The sequence below is a fragment of the Arachis hypogaea genome, chromosome 1 (genome assembly GCF_003086295.3).
Source record: "Arachis hypogaea cultivar Tifrunner chromosome 1, arahy.Tifrunner.gnm2.J5K5, whole genome shotgun sequence".
Taxonomy (NCBI): Eukaryota; Viridiplantae; Streptophyta; class Magnoliopsida; order Fabales; family Fabaceae; genus Arachis; species Arachis hypogaea.
Genome location: NC_092036.1, coordinates 111,141,385 through 111,164,035, shown reverse-complemented (window position 1 = coordinate 111,164,035; position 22,651 = coordinate 111,141,385). Strand labels below are relative to the sequence as shown.

General features: G+C 30.8%; 1 long non-coding RNA gene across 1 annotated transcript; it reads right to left on the bottom strand.

The window, feature by feature from the left end:
* Nucleotides 1-2,566: 2,566 nt before the first annotated feature.
* On the bottom strand, nucleotides 2,567-14,768 carry LOC140178225 (uncharacterized). Its single transcript, XR_011870489.1, has 2 exons — nucleotides 14,531-14,768; nucleotides 2,567-3,051 (listed from the first exon to the last, which is right to left on the bottom strand). It is a non-coding gene; the product is annotated as an uncharacterized lncRNA (long non-coding RNA).
* Between the last annotated feature and the right edge of the window lie 7,883 nt (nucleotides 14,769-22,651).

Sequence of the window (22,651 nt, the reverse complement as noted above, 5' to 3'; positions counted from 1 at the left end):
TATACGAATGACTCTGAACTGACTTGCCGACATTCGGGGTGGCCGACCCACAACCTCTACCGAAGCAGATGCACCAGGGTTGTACTCCTCAACAACCTCATGCTCAAAAGTGATCGGCCCAGTATCTGGTAGATTGAGATGAGCAGAGTCGAAAATCATATGCGAAACGATGAAACCACTTTGTCGAGAATCACACAACACTCGCCTTAAAGTGCAACCAAAAGCAGACCCCTATCGACCAGTCTCTGCTGGTGTAGGGATAGTGTTGAAATGACCATAATCTTTAAAATGACCAACACCAGTGTCAACCCACTACTGTATATGATGATCCACATCCTCATCAACGGGAATCTACGATGGGATCTGCGGAAAGCCAGCACATTGCTGTCCGGGCAGAATGTGCTGTGTGGGCTGAATATGGCTGCTGGATTAACTCTGATGGCTGTGTCGGCTAAGCTCGCCGTGGTTGCTGGACTGGATGTGTGGACTATGCTAACTGTGTGGCTGCAACAGCTGGGGTCACTGGACTGGCTGACGTGACTATGCTGACTATGTCGGCTGTGATGGCTGGGCTCGGCGTGGTCGGTGGACTGGCCGTGCTGATTGTGTTGACCGTGGTCTAGTTGCTGTGGGAGATAATAGAAAAACAGTTTAAACACTACATACTGAGGTAGTCCCTAAGGTGCTAGTGGCTGAGGTTGATGTTGAGGAACTTGCCCCCAACAACATCAGCAGATGTCCGTACGACCCCATGTGCCAATCATGGTACTCAGCCAACGGTCTAAAGTCCTAATTGGAAGGGGGTGCCCATCCCGCAATCGAGTGTTATGATGGATGTCCTATTCCGCTCTCCACCCCGCATATAAAACTCTCTAGTCATGAAGCTGCACTCCACGAAAAGTCATGCAATGCTTTTCTGGTGGAATGACTCTTGCTACCTCCGGGGCGGGTTATGCATACCCGAACTTATGCATCATTCAATTCACATGGTGCCATTCAACACAATGACAATAACAGAGCAACGATGTCATACACCTCAAGGTGTCCATGGAGCTCGTCGGGTATGATCACTCCTTCGTACGACTGCCACACAAACTGCAACATGTTATTAGAAAATTAGAACCCTGATATTAATGTTGGATATTAACACACACAAAGTAAAAACATTTACCTCTTCCATGTAGTCTATTTCTTGCCTAAATGTTGCCGTGGTCTTCGATAACCACGCAGCTGTTCGTTCAGAATGACTCCACCTGAAACACGTAACATTGAAAAAATTAAAAAATGTGCCGTCAAACAAATATGCATCGTCAATAGAATACACAACTAAAATAGGAACTGTTACCTTCGAGCAACTGGTACATCAGCCATTGAAAGGTACTGTCTCGGTACGGGTGCAATACACGACATTCGCTCCCATGCCCAAACAAACAAAATATTAAGAGGGTCATCCATCTCCTTAGTATTATAACGTGATGCACGACACAATGCCCTATAAAGATGCATGAGGCATGCAGACCCAATTGTAAGTGTGGATCCGATCAAAATCGCGAAGCAACGGTAGATACTTTGCATGGGCATATACCATTGACTTATCTGGGAATAGGGTCGAACCCAGCAAATAGAAAATTAGGCATCTGACGTATCTCTGGATAGACTCCAAAGTGTCCAATGACTCTGCGTCTCTGATACGGCAAACCCATGCCAGCTTTATATAAGATATGGAGGAACTACTCACAACGGGTTCGCAGAAAATCACGATGCTCTGGCTCTGCAATAATTCACCACTACTATCTGTCCAGCCGCTGACAACCTATCCATCAATGGGTAGGCCAAATATATGAGCGACATCTTCTAGTGTCACGGTAACCTCACCCATCAACAATACAAAGGTGTGAGTTTCTGGCCTCCACCTTTCTACCAAAGCAGATAGTTAAAGGTAAAATCTTCCGATCACCCCAATTCTAGAAACATGGTAGAATCCCGTTGCTCGTAATATAAAGCATCTTCTACCATCGGGTTCAACATCTCCAACGGATCCAGTTTACAAACCATAAAATTTCTGTTAGGCTGGTACAACAAAAATATATTTATTCATTAAATATATCTATTAATTAAAAAAATAAATTATTTAATTGTACTACTTTACATTAAATAAATATATTCATTATAACAAATAATTATTTAACAAAAAAATAAAATGTAATAATAATTTGATGGTACTACTTTAAATAAATAAAAAATAAAATAAAATATATCATATTATATTATTTACTTACTAGTTTTAATAATATAAATATGGTCATAAATAAAAAATAAAATAAAATACAATAATATTATTTTCCTTCATAATTATCATAACAAATGCCTGAACAAATTTTTTAAAAATTTATATTATTTATTTATTTTCCTAAATAAAAAATATTCATTAATATTAACATCTAAAATATTTATTAAATCTATAAAAAAATAATCACTTTTATAAAAAAATTCCAAAAATTAATGAATCTACATTTATATTATTTCTTTGTTTACTAATTAACAAATATAAAATAAAATAATAATATACTAAAACTTATATTATTTATTATGTTTAATATTTACAAACTCAATTAAATAACATAGTAATACAAACAAAAATAATATCATTATGCATGTCGTATTAACACAAAAAAAATTAATATTAATTAAGATTACAAAAATTAAAAAATTAAATTACAAAAAAATTATCGACTAACATAAGTGGGGGAAGGAGCTCTATTTATAGAGCTTCATCTTGTGTCACTAATTATCGGAGGAAAGAGCGGTCTCCCGCATGTAGATCGCCTCCAACACGCTCACCCCGTGTTGTTGCAGTTCCTCGAAAACGCACAAATATCTCTACAACACTTGTTGGATTCGGAAGCAACACGCCCACCACGTGTTGTGAGAGAATTGCCACACCGCTGATGTCGCCAACTCAGCACGTCCCTCGCGTGTTGGCAGGGTGCTGCCACGCTGCTGCGAGCTCTGTTCACCGCGCCTCCTGTGTGTTGAACCTACATCCACAAACTGGCAAAACACCACCGATGTCAATATTATACAAAAACACAATGGGATATTCCATATAAAAAATAAATTCTGCCTTCTTTTCTTTCTTTTTATTTTGTTTTTTTTTTTCATGTTATTATTACAGTATTACTAATACAACCGAATTTGGATCCACAAAATCTTAGATTTTACTTAAAAAGATAAAGTATGATTTTTCACGATTTATTTTATAGATAAAAAAAACATAAAAAAAAGATATTTAAAAGTAAGAGATCATACTTTACCCTCTCAAATAAATTTAAAATTTAGAGAATTTAAATTCAATACAGCCACATCCAAATATTGCTACCAAAACACAAGAAATGACGGACTAAAATGAAGATTCAAAAGTTTAGTCCTAGCGATGTGAAGTGTATTACTATTATATAAGTAATTGCATAGTCGAATTATACTACGAATATACTAAAATTAGTTAATAAAATCAGTTACTAGTATAAAATATATATTAAAATATAAATATATATTAAAAATAAATTAAATTACACATATATTTATACATAAATATATTAATAACTGATTTTAATATACAAATAACATTTTTATCGCATAGCCATACTCTCTTAAAAAAATTATGGATTGTGTGGTCAATTACAATATATTTCCAAACTATTACGTACTAGTACTAGTGTACCCACTTTGGCTCTTGGATACAATCAAGAGCTATGGTCGCCCCTTCCAAATTACTATATTAAAAATTAATTAGAAACTAAGAAGCAAACCGTAAAAGCATGCAGGTGTAACTGTCATTACATCATGGGCATGCTATGGATGTCATTAACCTTAACTAACTTTGTTTCTTTCAGCACCTTGTTTTGACGAAACCATTGGAGAATCAACTCAAAACACACATCCCTTATTAATCACATTAGGGTGTACATGACCGAGACAAGCCGACAAAATCCATGCACCAAAAAAAAAAAAATGTAAACCAAATAAATTAAAAAAGTAATGCAGTATATTCAAGTATTTTGTTAACTAAATTCAATCAAATTATATTGGTCTAACGTAATAAAAATCAGTTATAACTAATATTATTTTAAATCTTATTAATTAATTTGATTGGAATTAATTTATAAAAAATTTTAAATGTATAATATTATTAAAAATAAAAAATCCTAAAAAATAGAAAATTGTGTTGTTTATAGGTTCGATTTTGTTATTATATTAGTTATGAAATTAAAGAGTAAAAAATAAATCCACTCTAATTTGGTTCGTTTCCGTCGGCCATACACCAAAAATGAAATAAAAAACCATAATGGATGGAACATTATACCAATAATTGATAAGATTGAATCTGATATCGAACTCATTTCTACACTACGAACACCCTTAATCACAATCAAAGTTTTCTCAATTGCTCTTCATTTTCATTAATAAAAAACTAATTCCTCGAATAGCATCGTACTTGCGGGCGGATTTTATTGTGGTGAATTGGAGATGTAGTTGGTGAAGATAAGAGGCACTTATTGAACAAGAAAAATGTTGTTTATATTATTCTTAATTTTATTAAGTAATCAACTAGTAGCAGCCAACTTAGTCAATTTTTTAATGGTAAAAGTTTAGGTACGATCAACTTTATGTATATTTAACGATTCTCGACTATTAACTTCACATGAAATTGATTGTATTTGAGTTTTCACTTTTTTATATTAAAAAAAATTAAATTTAAAAAAATGTCCTTTCCCTGAGAAGAAACATATAATAACCCACATAAAAAATATCCATTTACTTAAAAAGAAACATTTGAAATTCTATGTAAGAAATATCCGAAAAAACAATTAAAAGAAAAAACAGAAATGCAATCCCCAAAAAGAAACATTCCGAAATCTAGGAAAGAAATAATGCAAAAATTCGTAAACTATCCGCAAATACATGGAATCATATCAAGTAATACCACGACGAGTGGGTGATCGTTCTTACGAGGATCAACAGATTAAATAAGTAATGATTAATTGATTAATCTAGTCAGATAATTCAAAATTGAGTTTAGCATGATTCAATTTAAAAAATAAAGATCTAACTGAATGCAAAGATCTAATTGAAATAAAGCAACTATCTAATGATCTAAATGACATAACAATGATTGAATGAAACAATAAGGAATAAATCAGCAGCAATCAAGAGGTGGTTGAGAATTTGAATAAAAATGTTAAAGATTTAAAGATGCTAAATTCTCAGGATTAATGATTCTCACTTCCACTTCAATCAGGCAAAGATAGATCTCTGCAAATCATAAATAATTAAATCCTAATTTTTTGGTAATTCAATTTTTTTAATTAATAGCCAATTTTTTGATCAATTTCTCATGAAAAGAGGTAAAGTACATTTTCTAATTTAAAATCACAACATTCTTAAAATCTAAATATAGTTGATTTAATGTCACTTATTAGATCCAGATCTAAAATTATAAGTATTATGAGAGAGAGTTTTCAAGCTCAATTACTATGATCACTTTTCCAAGTTAATCATAAAATTTAAATCAGATTTAAACTATTCTAATAAATTTGAATTCTTGTTATGAAAAATGAAAAGTCTTTTTAAGAAACAATAACGCATGAATTAGAAAAAGAGAAGCAATAACATCAATCCATTGAATTTAACAAAGCTCCTCACCTTAATGGAGGAGAATTAATGACTCATAATTGAGAGAAAATAAAAATGGATATGAAATATATAGAGCAAGAGAGTGTGTAAAAGTGCAAAAAGCCCCCTCCCAGTATTCTCTAGTGTTGATTAAAATTTTAAATCAACTTGCATGGACTAGAATCTTCATGAAGCATGGTTAAAGAATTGAAGAAGCAAAGTTTGAATTGAAAATAATAATCATTAATTTACTAGAAGATGTTGGAAATTTGGAGAATAACCAAGAACATTCAAGAGAGTAGTATAACTACAACATTCTACAACAATGAAGAAGTTCAAAATCAAATTGAATTGGAATTGAAAGGAAGTTGCACTCATCACCTCCATACTAGAAGAATCATGAAGTGCATTGAAAGGTTCAAGATTGATGACTAAGCTTAATGAAGAATTTTCAAGATGTGCTAGAAATTACTTATTTGAATAGTCAAAGGAAGAAGCAAAGTTGGATAAGTATGTGTATTAAGAAGTTAGTAGAATCATGAACTTTTAGTATGAAACTTTGCCTATATAAAGGCATATATGCCTTATGTATTTTGTGTGTTCTATAATGAAATGTGTATGTTTTGAAATGTGAAAATTCTCTCCCTTGTTTTATGAGTGTTAGTGAGTTTGAGAGATGAAAAATATGATAGTGTCATTTATATGAGTGAGTGATCCTAGGGCCAATTCAGTTAAACTATTATTGAAGTTTGGTAATAGTACAAAGATTACTATTGAAGGAAAAGGGCACATACCAATTAGATTGAAAGATGGTTCTCTGAGTTATATTTCTGATGTTTTCTATGCTCCTGAACTTGATTACAATTTACTGAGTATGGGGCAATTATCTGAGAAGGGATATAAGATGATAACTTATCGTGGATATTGCACTGTATTTGACAACAATGGAAGGTTCATTGATAAAGCAAAGATGACCTCAAACAGAATGTTTCCGTTAAAAATTCAACATGTTAATCCCTCTTGCATGAGTTCTGTGATACTTGATGATAACTGGTTGTGGCATATGCGGTTTGGGCACTTTCATTTTTCTGGCCTAAACTACCTGTCAAGAAAAGGACTTGTTTCTGGTCTACCACGGATTCATATTCCCAATTGTGTTTGTGAGATTTGCCAACTGGGAAAGAAGCACAGAGATCCATTCCCTACAGGAAAGTCTTGGAGAGCTAGAAGATTACTTGAAATTGTGCATTCAGATCTCTGTTCTGTAGAAGTTCCAAGTAATGGTGGTAGCAGGTACTTTATCACTTTTATTGATGATTTTAGTAGATATACATGGGTATACTTTCTGAAGCAGAAATCAGAAGCATGTGATGTCTTTAAGACATTCAAGGCGTTTGTCGAAAAACAAAGTGGCTGTAAAATCAAAATTCTCAGAACAGACAGAGGAACAGAATATCTTACATGTTCAGAATACTTTAAGCAACACGGAATTCAACACCAACTAACAACTAGATACACTCCTCAACAAAATGGAGTTGCTGAAAGAAAGAATAGAACCACCATGGATATGGTCAGATGCATGCTCAAGTCAAAACAAATGCCTAAAGAGTTTTGGGCAGAAGCAGTCGCAACAGCAGTTCATATTTTAAACAGGTGTCCAACAAAAAGTGTTCGTGATAAAACTCCAGAGGAAGCTTGGAGTGGAAAGCGGCCTTCCATTCATCATTTCAGAGTCTTTGGGTGTATTGCTTATGCCCACGTACCAGATCAATTAAGGAAGAAGTTAGATGACAAAGGTGAGAAGTGTATCTTTATTGGCTATAGCACAGACTCAAAAGCATACAAGTTGTACAATCCAGAAACAAAGAAAGTAATCATCAGCAGAGACGTGACGTTCGACGAGAAAGACATGTGGAACTGGGACACAAAGACAGAAAAACATCCGATTGTAATTTCAAATACATGTGATGATGAAGAAGTAAGACAACCAGATGCAACCGAACAACCTGAATCATCTAGAAGACCTCAAAGAGAGCGGAGACTACCTGCTAGATTAGCAGATTATGAAGTTGGCAATGACAACGATCCGTCTGATGAAGAAATCATAAATTTTGCTCTATTTTCAGATTGTGAGCCGTTGAACTTTGAAGAAGCCTTTAAAGACAACAATTGGAAGAAAGCAATGGATGAGGAGATTCATGCCATTGAAAAGAATGACACATGGGAGCTGACAGATTTACCAACAGATAAGAAGCCGATTGGAGTAAAGTGGGTTTACAAGACTAAGTACAAACCCAATGGCAAAGTTGATCGTTTCAAAGCAAGATTAGTTGCAAAAGGATACAAACAAAAACCAGTGATCGAGTATTGTCCAACTGAAGAACAAATTGCTGATATATTTATAAAGCCATTGAAGATCGAGTTATTTTACAAATTGAAGAAGATGCTTAATTCTGCAAGTTTGATTTAAGGGAGGCAATGTTGATTAAAATTTTAAATCAACTTGCATGGACTAGAATCTTCATGAAGCATGGTTAAAGAATTGAAGAAGCAAAGTTTGAATTGAAAACAATAATCATTAATTTACTAGAAGATGTTGGAAATTTGGAGAATAACCAAGAACATTCAAGAGAGTAGTATAACTACAACATTCTACAACAATGAAGAAGTTCAAAATCAAATTGAATTGGAATTGAAAGGAAGTTGCACTCATCACCTCCATACTAGAAGAATCATGAAGTGCATTGAAAGGTTCAAGATTGATGACTAAGCTTAATGAAGAATTTTCAAGATGTGCTAGAAATTACTTATTTGAATAGTCAAAGGAAGAAGCAAAGTTGGATAAGTATGTGTATTAAGAAGTTAGTAGAATCATGAACTTTTAGTATGAAACTTTGCCTATATAAAGGCATATATGCCTTATGTATTTTGTGTGTTCTATAATGAAATGTGTATGTTTTGAAATGTGAAAATTCTCTCCCTTGTTTTATGAGTGTTAGTGAGTTTGAGAGATGAAAAATATGATAGTGTCATTTATATGAGTGAGTGATCCTAGGGCCAATTAGTTGTGGGTATTATACTTACATCTAGGGGATTTTATTCTCTATCCTAAATTACAATCTTAAATTCAAATGCAAATTCCATTCAAATTACATGAAATTCAATTTAACTATAAACTAGTGGTGATTCCTCCTTGTAGTTGGATCCTCAGCCTTGGTTGATCACTGATTATGGACTTCAATTAACTAGGCTTGGAATGGATTTCCTATCCTTGGTGTTTGGAACATTGGACTAGGAGTTTAGAGCGCTTGCTTTCAATTGAGCTTGCTGGTCTTTGGAGAGTCGAAGTCATTTAGAATTGGAATGCCTCCTAGACTTGGCATGTGGAACGCCAACAAAAGGAGCTTTTGGACGTGTTCTTTTATGACATTTGGAACACCACATATGACATGTAAAACACCACATGAAGAGCTAAAAATTGAAGTTCCTGAAAAGTGCTTTGGTGTTGGCGTTTAGAATGCCACATATGGCATATAGAATGCCACTTGAAGAGCCAAATTTGAAGCCCCTAGAAGGTGCGTTGGTGTTGGCATTTGGAACGCCATGTTGGGCGTTTGGGATGCTGGTGATGGCATGTGGAACGTTGGTACTACACTCAGCTTTTTTTTTTTTCGCGGGAAAGAATGGTGATTTTCACCCTCAGTCTCAGTGCCTACAATAGCTATTATATATTGTTAGAATGCTATAGATGTTAGCTTTCTAGTGCCGTTAGAACTACCTTATTAGACTTTTGTAGCCCAGGTTATGCTCGTTAGAGTATAAAGAGATCAGGGTGACTGCATCCACAAATTCTCTTTGCACTTGTCTTTGATTCTTGGTTTTCTGGGAGGTTGTTTTCTTTTGCATACCACCTTTCTTGCTTCTCCCAGGGATTTCTTTGATTGTCTTTCTCCTCTTTTGTTCTTACCTAAAATTTTTCAATAATTTTCTACACATATCAAAGCACAAAGCAACTCCAAGAAGTATTAATTAAAGCACCAAAAATCTCAATTAAAATAAAGAAATCACTAACTTTGTTCAAAGAAAGTAACTCTAAGAAAAATTGATTAAAAGCATGAGAATCTTAATAAAAACAAGGAGATCACTTACTTTATTCAAAAAAATAATAACTAGAAACAACTAAGGATGCTAATGCATCAAGAAACATTCAGTAACCCACATAAAAAAAAATCATGAAAAGAAACATCTGAAATCCTGTAAAAGAAGCATCTATTTATTCGGAAAGAAACATCCAAAAAAACAGTTAAAGAAAAAAATTCAAAAAAAGGAGCGCACTAAGAAAGGACGCTACGTTCACGAGGGACAAGACGATGCAGAGGTTCTAGACGCGGTGAATCACGAGACAGAGGGCACTGTGGCGACCAGCAACATTGTGGTGCATGAGAGAGGACGCTGCATGGGTCCTGGGCACAACAAAACTCAAGGGAGGATGCTATGGTGGTTGGCAGTGCTGTGGTGGGAGAGAAAGACAACAGGGTAAACGGCGTGAGTGAAAGTGGGAGAGGAAGGAGGAGTGTGCAGTTATTTTTTTCAATTTTAAAGTTAGGTTTGTGGGTGTTTTTTTTTTTGTGTTATTAGGCCTTCTTGTTGCAATTCATATTGTAGTTGGCTGATATTCTAGTTGGTTCCCTGAATTTTCTCATGTTAGTAATTTCATAAAACCATTAATTTACGTACCTCCAGCCATTGCTCTGTTTTCTTAATCTAAAGTTGGGACTTCCAATTCTTGAACCACGCAGAAGGGATGGATCTAGAATGTTTATTGTGATTATTGGAATTGGTGACCCAAACTTTATGAATTTTATGAACTATGGTATTCTTTCCATAAAAAAAAAACAAAACAACTTCCAATACAATTAATTAATAAAATTTCCTAATAATTACAATACCACATAAATTAATTTTTATATTAACAAATTGGACCACAAATAGAATAAAAATTCTAACATTCTCTCACTTAGTCCAACATTTATTACATATAGTCTGTAATTACATACTATGCTTAAACAATTAAGACAAATTACAGAAATAATAGTGGTAGGTCCTCATTAATCCAGTATTACCTTTTATGTATTACAATGTAACATCTCCTAATTGAATAAACTCTTTGTGTAGTAATTCTGTATGAATAAATCCAATACTTATTCTAGGTCCTTCACTAAATTTTATTTGTCATTCTCAATCACGTATGCGTATATATACTAACCAAATGAGAAACAAATAATAATAAGAATTTCATATCAAAATATGTCATATAAGTGACATTATAGAACATAAACTCATACTAGTAACATGATCCTTAATAATCATGATGGCATGCCTTTTGTCAAAGGATCGGCTATCATCTATTTAGTACTAATATGCTCTATCTATACCTCATTAGACCTAACTTGGTCTTTAATGGCTAAGTACTTAATGTCGATGTGCTTACTTCGACTACTACTTCTATTATTCTTAGCCATAAATACAGCAGTTGAATTATCATAATATATTCTCAATGGCCTAGAGATACAATCCATAATCTTAAGTCTATAGATGAAATTCTTCAACCAAACACCTTGTGATGTAGCCTCAAAACAAGCAATAAACTCGGCTTCTATGGTAGAAGTGGCTACAAGTGATTATTTTACACTCTTCTAAGATACTGCTCCATCAACAAGCATAAAGATGTATTCTAACATTGACTTCCTAGAATCAACACATCTCGCAAAGTTTAAATCTGAGTATCCAATAATTTTTAAATTGTCGGTTCGTCTATATGTAAGCATGAAGTCCTTGGTCCCTTAAAGATACCTTAAGACCTTCTTTGCAGCTCTCCACTGAATTACTTTGATATCTTTCTAACATGCCAACAACAAAAATAATGTCAGGTCTTGTACAGACTTGAGCATACATTAGGCTTCCAACGGCTGAAGCATAAGGAATACTTTGCATCTGTTCCTTTTCAAGTTTATTTTTGGGACATTGATCTAACCAGAATTTGTCACCTTTCATAATAGGTACGATACTTGGTGAATAATTTTGTATTTTAAACCTCTCAAAAACTTTATTACTATAGGTTTCCTGAGATAAATCTAATCAAAAAATTTAGAGAAAAATACCCCACTTATAATACTTGCTATATAGTGAGTTCAAAAATATATAGGCACCAATTGCAAGTTCCACATCCACGAATTACATCTGCAGAGGCGGCCTAAAAGCAATGCTGAGGTACTGCAATAGATTAACGGTCAAGAATTTACATTGGTGGTTAGCAAAATCATAAATAGCAAATGCCAACATGCATGCTAAAGCAAAAACTATAGAGGAAAAAAAGTTTCTGCCTTTGGCAACCAAGTCGGAGCCTGTATGCTAGTAGTTCATCCACAGAGACCCTTCCAATAACTTTGTAATGGTAGAAGCCTTTTCACAACTAGAGTTATTGTCATCATTGAAGTCCAGCTTTCTTTGGACAACAAAACAAACATACAAATAATTGGAAGCGCCCATCATAGGAGCCCCAAAGATAGAATTCCAACTAAATGAATATCAATGCTGAAAATAGTTATACCTTAAACGACGTCGACTTTAAAGTTGTCTTTAGAATTGAATCTTGCTTGGGTCACCTATGTAAGCTTTGCATATGAATTGTACTAAGTTTTGTATCCTTCCGACTTTGAGCCAAAGACTTGGTATGTGGCTGCAAAGGTTTGGTTGTCCTCTTGTTGGCTTCTGCAACACCCTTTCCTTGATAGTAAGCAGTTGTTAAGTGATAAATTCCAATTTATTGGTTTATCTTGTGCTTAATTTGGGGGATTTCATCACATTTTTTCACATTTATTCAATGAAATAGCATAGTTTTGTAATTCTCCCTTAATTTGTGCTTAAGTGTAAAAACTTGCTTTTTAGACCCTTAAATTTGTCATTTTTATTTACATTTGATTCCACTAGATGTCTTGATGCGTTTGTTAGTGAATTCAGGTTGAAAGGACTAGGAATGGATAAAAGGAATGAAGAAAAAAGCATGCAAAATAGAGAATTCATGGAGAAACAAGGATTTGGAGTGCATTCATTGACGTGTACGCGTGGATATGAAGTCCCCAGGCGACGCGTACGCGTGCCCCACGCATACGCGTCACTGCTCGCACGTGACCTCATTAAAATGAAAACGCTGGGACGATTTCTGAGCTGCCCAGACCCAAATCCAACTCATTCATGAGAGTATTTCATTCAGAATTCAAGTTTGGGAAATGGGAGAGCACTTAGTTAGTCATGATGAGCCTTTAGTTAGTTTTCTAGAGAGAGAAGCTTCCTCTTCTCTCTAGAATTAAGTTAGGTTTATGTTAAATTCTCTTAGATCTAGGTTGAATTCATTGTTTCCATCTTGTTTCTTCTACAATTTCTTGTTTCTATATCTTTGTTCTCTTTAGTTCTCTTGTTAATTTTTCTTTTTATGCTCCTTTTATGTTTATGGATGTTCATGTTGAATTTGGACCCCTTTTAATGCAATTTCATGTTTGATGTTCCTTTTATTGTTGAATTGAGTTGTTAATTTTACTCCTCTTGCAATTGGTAGTTGTAGAATTTATCTTTTCTTGCAATATATTATGCTTTCCTTTTATGCCTTCCAAGTGTTTGACAAAATATTTGGTTAGATGTTAGAGTAGATCTTTGAGCATTCTTGGCTTGGAAAGAGGAGTTGGGCAATCTTGAGTCATTAAGACCCAACTTGTGTTGGTGATCTAGAGTTGTTAGCTAGTATTGTTTTCATTGACTCTAATATCTTGCTAATTTAATTAGTGGGTTGATTAAGACTTTTGGATTGAGATTAGCTAGTTTTATTTGACTTTCTTCGAGTGTGAAGATAACATTATGCCTTCTTCCATCGTTGGGGATGACAAAATACGATAAATTCTTGTTAATTATTGTTAATATTAGTGACTAGGATAGAAAGCCTATATTCTCGATCCTTGCCATGAATGTCTCTCTTTATTACTCGCTTTCTTTAGTTACTTGATTTACTTTTCTTGCTATCTACTTTCTTGTCCCTTTTATCAATCAAACCCCTTGTTCTTTCATAGGCGATAATTGACCACTTCATTGCAATTCTTTTTGAGACGATCCGAGGTTTAAATACTTCGATAAATTTTCATTGGGGTTTGTACTAGTGACAAAACCAAGTTAAATTTGATGTGAGAGTTTTTATTGGTTTAGAGTTATGCTTATAACGAAATTCTTATTCCTATAAGAGAAATTCTAGACCGACGATAATTTTTCTATCACCAAGCATGAGGTCAACACGTTGAGTAATCTGTTGTGCTGAGCGAGCAGCTCAATTAAAGCTTTAAGTTACTTCGACACAAGGGCATAAAAAAGACATACTTAGTAACCCACAAGCAAAAATAAAAGGAAAACCGATATAACAAGGGAACATTTAAGTACAACATGGTAAAATGAGAAAGTGGCATGAAAAAGGGAGTCAAAGAGAACCAATGTTGCGAACAGAAAGTGGCATGAAAAACACATTTTCAAACCAACTATTAAGATGAAAAAAAATGTCGCAAAAAATAAAAAATGGAAAGGCCAAGTGTAGCATAACGACCTTGTAAAAAAAAAAGACAAGATCCATGCATTGTGAGTTACAGAAAATAATAAAAGCTGAAATTTTCTCATAAATAAGAAAAGATGGAACTATTTACGGAACATAACACCCACCATAACGCGTAACCAAAAGACAAAGTTGGAGCGGCTAAGCAAAGTGAAAATAAAAGAATACATGCATCCATGTGGTAAGAATAAGAAACAACAGTCTAATTACCTTGGGCTGTCTTCAATCTTCCCATCCATGGGTATTTCTGTGGTGGTCCCTTCATGATTTCCACCTTTGAGTTGCTCCATACCTCAAAGATGACAAAGCTTTGTCACCAAAAGAGTGTGTAATAAGTCTCCCACCACCAACTACTACACACTTGGAAAGAGAGAACCATAGGAAAGTTAAATACCCTTTTTTGTATTTAATTTTTTATTTATTTTATATAAGAAAACAACTTTACATAACCCAGACCACATTCTCAGAAATTGTTATTCACGGCCCATCATTTTTTTGGCATGTAGGCCGAAAGACATTGTTATTCATTAAACAAAATAATCACAGGGAACAACACTCATTAGTCATTACACTCTGAATTAAATTTTGCAGTCAACAACAATTTCAATGCTCAGTTTCATGGGAAGAAAATATCTTACCACTTTTACGGTGGATGTTACAATACTTTCTTGATGTTTGGAGTTTTAAAATTTCATATAATTTTAACAAAAAAAAAACACTTTTAAAATTTAATTTACTTTGCGTTGATTTAGATTAACATTTAATATATACGGATGAAATCAATAAACAATTAATACTTTTTTTTTGAAAAACTATAAACATATTAATTACAACTTACAAAATATATTTTTAATAAATGATAATTATAATTATTATAAGAAATTTAATATGCTCTATTAGTATATAAGTTATTTAATTAGTTAATAAAATCTAATTAATTAATAATTTTATATTTTATTTATTTTAATTATTTATTTAAAATGATAATTTATTTCATAAATTTTAGTTAATATATTATCTTCTTTTGTTCATTGAAAATAATGAATTTGTTCATCGACAAATTTATTCCTATTTCTGTACAATTTAAATCGTATTCGTATATTTTTATTTTTTTATTAATCTAATTTTATTCACATATTTGAATTTTAAATTTTTTAAATTTTTTATTTAAAATTTAGATAGATATAATTTAAATTAATAATTTAATTTAATAAAAATAAACATATTCGTATTATTTTTATTATCTTAAGCAAAAAATATCTCTAACTATATTTTCTAGGTAAGATTTATTAATCTTTTCAAATATTATGTACTTGTATATACACTCTAATATTATTAATTTGAAAGATTACATATATCTATCTCTTTTGTTGAGATATTTAAAAACCATGTTTAACCGCTTTAAAAAAATAATACGAGAACATTTATTTAAAATAAGATGAATATATTTATTTAAAATTTAAAAATTTTAAATAAATTTATTCGTATTAATTTTAAAATAATATGAATATGTTTGTTTAAATAAAAAAAATTTAGAATAATAAGAGTATTATATCTTTTTAATTCTTTTAAATTTTTATTTTTATCATAATTTTATAATAATTTAATATCAATCTAAAAATAAAATAAATTTAAATTAAAACAAAAAATTTAACCCAAATAAAATTTAATGCTAATTCTTTTCTCTTTTCTTAATAATTAAATGATAATTTTTTTTCTCTTTTCTTAATTAAGAAGAACTAAAATTTCAAATACGTTAACTTTTGTTTAACTCTTTAAAAAGAATTTTAATACTCCAAACCTTTTAAGAGTATTAAAATCAGGCGCCCACTTTTATATAGAAAATTTCTTACTTAAACAATCTTCTCGAAAAATTTTAACATATATTGTTTTGTGTCTTAACGTCCAAGATCTACAAAATAATCATCTAATGCTCAACTACATTGTTTTTATTAAATATTTTTGAATCACTTCCTATTTCAGTCATTATCTTAAATCCTAAATTCTATATTATATCTCTTAAATCTAAAATCATAAATTCTTCTATCATAAATTCTAAATTCTAAACATTAAATTCTAAATTCTAAATTCTAAATCTTAAATATTTAATCCTAATGGCTATTAGCTAAATTATAACTATACCATCATAAACACTAAACTATAACTATATGACTCTAAACTGTAAACTCTAAATCCTAAATCTTCAAATCATCACTAAACTATCTAATTCAACCACCCTAAACCCTAATTTCTCAAATATACAAACCTAAATCCAAAAATTTTAAAAATATTGTGCAAGCATGTATTTGTATGTAATCCTAAACACTTCATATGTTTGTTTACCCCAAAAACACACTTCATATGTTTTTTTTATTCTATAACCTAAATCCTAATCCGTAAATCATAAACCCTAAACTATAAATTCTAAACCTTAAACTCTCAAACCATTACTAAACTATCTAATCCAACAATCCTAAACCTTAGTTTCTCAAATATAAAATCTAAATTCTATATCCTAAAACCTAAAAAAGATTATGCACAGTAAGGTACTAATAAACACATTTTTTATTTTTTTTTCTAAAGCATATATTTGTATGTAATTCGAAACACTTCATATTTTTTTAATTATATAACTATAAATCCTAAACTAACTCTAAACCCTAAATCATAAATCATAAACTTAAACCCTAATTTCTCAAATATAAAACCTAAATCTTAAATCCTAAAATTTAAAAAATATTACGCAGAGTAAGGTACTAAAAAACACATTTTTGTATTAATTTTCTTCTAAATCATATATTTCTATGAAATCCTAAACACTTCATAATTTTTTTAGTTCTGTAATCCTAAATATATTTATGTATTTTTTTCATAATTTGCCCTACATTAAAATACTCTTCATCGGTTCATCCCCAAAAAAAAAATATCACAGCCCAAAATATCCAATAACAAAAAATGGTAAACTTTCGTTCCACTCAAAAATCTAAGACCCAAAGCCCAGCGTTACCAAAAAGGCAACCCACAGGCCCAAAATCTAAGGTTACGTTTGTTTATAGAGATTGGACACTGAGATAGGGACACTGAGACACAAAATTATGTTTGGCAGAAAAGACATAGACAGAGATAATGTGTTCAGAGACACTGAATTAGTGTATTGTGTCCATTCTGACAGAAAGAATACGGAGACACTAACAAGGAACACAACTTATTTTTTCTTTTTTCTTTCATTATTCTTGTTAATTTTTCATAATTATATTTTTTATTATTATATTTTTCATCTCAAAATTTTTGAATGAAAAAAAAATAAAAATAAATTAAATTTTCATAATTTATTCTAATTTATCACCAAATAGAATACAAAAACACAAAATTTTATATTTTTGTTCATTAGTATTTTATCCTATCTTATCATGTTAATAAACCAAGTAGCGACAACGTCTCTGCATTTATAGTCAGTGGTCACAAAAATCGTCTGCGCATCACCTGAGTAAAAAAAATATGCGTTTCATCGTGCTAATACTCACCTTAAAAATTTTTGGATTTAAGGTTTTTCAGCTTTGATAGATTGTTTGTTTGCTTGAATCCAGGGGCGGGGAGCCAGATACAAGTAAAGGGGGTAACGATCTTCCCTAATTTTAATTTTTTACATATAAATTATATATAAATTTTAGTTTAGTATTCTTTAAAATTTTATTTAGTTTTATTTTATTATATAAATATTTTTTGTTTTCCTCTAATATTTCATTTAGTTCTGCCCCTGCTTGAATTAGCCTCTGGATCTGTTAGATTCTAATGTTTATCAGGATTCCACAAAAGGAAAAAAAAGTCACTGCAAGGAACATTTAAATTTCCAAAGATTTATAGTCAATAGGACCACTCTAAAATCTTTTAAAATAAAAAAATTGATACAATAATAAAATGAGATATTAAATTTTTAAATTAAAATAATAAAATTTATATATAATAAAAATTATAAATTTAATGATAATTAATTTATTATTTTACTATTTTTTTCACTTTTAAACGATGTCAAAAAGTATAAGAAATTAAGAATCATGGGAATTTCTTTTTGTTTTTCGTACGCCTCATGCAAAGTTCACCATTGGACGTGCAAAGAAAACCCTTGTCTCGAAACTAGATTAGGTCAACCTAAATCCTTCCAAAAGGCTCTCCAATTATATGGCTTTGAGGATAATTCGTGACCATGATAAAACTACGAACCACATTATGAAATCAAACTATGTTTCCCCATCTCAATTGGCACATATCTCTTGGGACCTCAATTGGCACATATTGCTTGGGAAATGGATATTTTTAAGGATTAATTACTAATCCAATATCTCAAAGATTTAGTCATTTGATAAAAAAAATTTAAAAGATGTTATTGATAAAAATAGTTCTTGAATTATTTTAAAAATGCGACCAAAAATTTTTTTTATATTTAGTAAATAGTTTATCCATTTTATTTAAAATTTTGTGGTAATATTTGAATAAATATTTAAAAAATATACCAAAAAATTCGGAACAAAATTTAATCTTTATTTTTTTTAAATATGAAGATCCACAATAAAAAACTTTTAAAAAAATCACTTCAAATAAAATTACCAAAATTTAAGGATAAAAATATCTTATATTTTTAATACTAATTTTAAAAATTTGTATTAAAATTTGATCTTTAAAATCTTTTTTTAGAATACATATTTAATATCTAATTTTTTTGCCGTGTTTTTAAATTTTTTGAAAACTTATTTGTCATTAACATCTTTTGAGATTTTTTTTGTCAATAATTTAGTAATTTACTATTTTTTTAATAAATAAAATTGATTAATTAATTATTATTTTTAGTGAAATTATATTTTTGCCCTTAGTGCAAACAAATAAAGTATTAAAAGATTTTGTGTGAGTTAAGTATGATTTTGGTTTCTAAGGTATACGTCGAAATATTTTTTCATCTTCAACATTTTTTTATATACAAAATTGTGTCTAACATTTAAAACCAAATTTTAAAATTGTCTTTTTTATTTAAATTTTAAAATTTTGAATCAAATTATTTATAATAAAAATATTATAAAATAAAAAAAAGAAAAATAAGAGAAGAAGAGTGTTTTGTTCCTGCGAAGAGAAAAATAGAAGAAGAAAAAAGGGAATGGAAGAAGAAGAAGTTGTCCACGATATTTAAAATCAAATTAATTCTTAAGAACAATTTTAAAATCAAGTTAAATTTTATGGATCATTTTATATATAAAAAAGGTTAAAAACCAAAAAAAAAAATTTCAACCTATATTTTAAATACCAAAATCATACTTACTCCCGATTTTATTTAGATGAGATATATGTATTCTGGGGGAAAGAACATATCTATAAAGTGGATATGTATTATCGAGTGAGTGTGAGGATGAGCGAGTGTGTGCGTGTTTTTTGTTGTTTTAAGCATTGATATTTATTGAATCTGAGTTTTGTTCTTTCTATTAATATATTCAATAGTTAGTTTTAATTTTTAAATAAAAAATATTATGATAACATGAAAATCAGTTATAAATATATATGTTATTTCATTTTTTTAATATATATATTTTATATTTTAATATATATTTTATAAGAATAATTTTTTTATCTAATATGATTGTTTTTAAATATATTGTTCAGAACTTAGTCCTGTAGTCCTAATTAAGATTCTTTAATAGTTTTTCAATTCTTGTAATTATTAGTTTTTGTTTCTTTTTTATCTCTCCTATAATTTTTAGTTCTCTTGCTATTATAAGTTTTCTAAATATTTCTTTTTATTTTCAACGGAGATAACTTGCCTGTCTCTACTTATATCTCATTAATGTAAGGTGGACCCTTATATATGTACCCAATTCAGGTAGATACCTAACGTAATTAATAGATATAAATATCCTATTAAATGACATTTATACTTTTCTAGTATACTTTGTACTACTTGAGAATTTCCCATAATGCATGTCCCTTTCCGGTCGGGCATCAATTCCACGCAAACTCGTTAAAAAAGATACGAATTGTTTTTGCCTCTCTCAAGGAACGAGTACACTCAACATGATTAAGCCTCAGCATCAGGGTATTCATGTCCTCCACAAGTGGTTTGCATGTATAACCAAAATTTAACTCCAGCTTACTAACTATGAAGAATACATTGTTAAATTTCTACATGATCTTAGATATATAAATTATTTTATTTTTAATATTAATTTTAGTTAGTGTAGTTAACAAACGATTAATTATTATTATTTTGGTTAGTTTTAGTTGTATAGTAACATTTGATTAATTAAAATAAAATATTAAGAGTTATGATTAATTTTTAAAAAATAATGTTATTAAATTAAGTAATATTTATAGATGATTAGTATAATTTTTAGAGTAATTTTAAAAAAAATTATATATAATAAAATATATGTAATTAGTTTAAAATTAACTGTAATTTTTTTATGAAAAAGTCTAAGAAATCAATAATTTTTATGTTTTATGGCTAGCACTTAACCATAAAAAAAAAGTGAGTGATTTTTTCTATTGGATGTAATCTCACACCATTAAAAACACTATTAATGATCAATTAATAATTACAAAATATAAAAGTTGCTCGTCCTAACACTTTTTTTTTTTTTATATTTGGTAATGTATTTAAAAAAAGAATTAGTAATTTACTGTGCTTTCACGGCGAGTCTTGTAGCTTCGTGGCACTAGTCCAACAACATTTGCATTCTCTCTGAACGAGTACTTCTCAGCAACTATGGCTTCAAGTACCCCATCTTCCTCACCATGTGCCACATGACAGCATGTTCTTTGGCAAGTTAGCGTGGATGAATGTGGTCCCTTTGCAAAGCATACTATAGAGGGATCAGTTCTTCAAGATCTCTGCTTTGAGTCATGTTTTGTGTCTCTGTTGTATTTGTTGAGGTACTTTTCTGTGTCGTTTAACTAGGCAATGACAATTGGTGATTTGGTGTCACAACGTCTTTTTTTCACTGCCGTTTTTATTTACCTAATGACTTTTAAGGAGGTTTGGCTCACATATCTCACATTTGTTCCCGTTGTCATTGCCTCATTGGGGTCATCGATGACGGTGGGGTAAGTAAGTAACTGGAACAAAGTTATGGGTTTCAAGTTAAGTGTTTGCTTTGGGAATGATAAATTTATAGGTATACATTTAAGATATTTAAGATATGAACAAATAATAATAAGTTATGTAAAATTTAATCTTCACGTTAGCATCAGATTATTTTAAAAATATATATATATTATATAACTAATTTTACTTAAATATTTTTATAATTTAATAAAAATAAAAAATATATTTTATTTAATTTTATAAAAAAATTTAAATATTTTTATTTTATTTGATTAGACAAAAATACGTTTTTTTATATCAATCTAATTTTAAAATTTAACTCATTCTAATTTTATATTTTCAAATAATTTAAACAACAGAACAAAAATATATTTGAGAAACAAAAAAAAGATTATTTTTTCATTTGGGTTTAAGAAATCCTCTCTTCGATCACCTTCTCTGAATATTTTCTAGTGTTCTTCTTTCTCTCAAGGTTTTCTAGTGTTCTTCTCTCCTCTCCTCTCCTCTCTCTCTCTCCCTCCCACTGGAGTTCGATCTCTCTCATCTGTCTCACTATGGCGTCGTACTCAAGCTCTCTCCCTCTCTCCTTTCCGGTCTCGTAATCAAGGTCGTCGTCACGTCAGAAAGCATCGCCATCTTGTGCGTTTCAGAGAGTGTCGTCATCTTCCTGGTTCCAGAGAGCGTCTTCGTCTTCCTCGCCGTCTTTCTCTGATGGTTATCAGTGACTAAGAAAAATGGGGTTGAATCTTATCTTCTTTTTTTGCTGAATATTACTTTTATTTTTTTAAAGAAACTTAGAAGATATTTTTACTTTTGTCTCGTATCAAGTTGAGAGATATTTTCATTTTGTCTTCTAAATAACAAAAACAAAATTGAAGTAGGGGAGAAGAAATGTCACCAGATGTATCCTGATTCAGCTACTTGGTACAATGTAGCCTACATCCAGTCTCCATTACAACAATGATGGAATTTCACTATCTCTTTTTCAAGATTACAAATACCAATACTTTCCTAGGATCTATCAAATTCAATCTGGGACAAATCCAGATTTTAAACCCAATCCGAATTCGACTAGACTTCAATCTAGCTTTCAATAGCAAAGTGCTAACCCAACTTGCAAGGGAATCTCCACAGGATCATGACACAGAACAGAAAGATGTACAAAGAACCTCTGAGACATCTTATGGCTTTTTCTTACTATTCAACTCACTGCCTTTTACCTCTCAATGACTTTTTCTTACAAATCT